Genomic DNA, 303 nt, shown 5'->3' with positions numbered 1-303 from the left:
ACCTACCTGTCATCAGGATGGGGAGTTGCGAAACCTGGAAAGCCTAACGAAGCCTGGCTAGTCGTAGACTATAGAGAGGTTAACAAAAGATGTCAGGTACTTCAGCAACCTAATCCTTCTACTCTGCCACAATGTATGTTCGAGATGGCACAATTCCAACAAAGTAAGTGGGTCGGAGTCACACTGGATCTAAAAAACATGTTCTTTTCTATCCTGATAACTGACCCGGAAGGAAATACTAAATATGTGCATTGATGGCATTATGTACAGGTGGACGGTTTGGCCACAAGGATATCGCAGTGA

This window comes from Alligator sinensis, unplaced genomic scaffold (genome assembly GCF_000455745.1).
Source record: "Alligator sinensis unplaced genomic scaffold, ASM45574v1 scaffold400_1, whole genome shotgun sequence".
Lineage (NCBI taxonomy): Eukaryota > Metazoa > Chordata > Crocodylia > Alligatoridae > Alligator > Alligator sinensis.
This window is presented reverse-complemented; position numbering follows the sequence as displayed.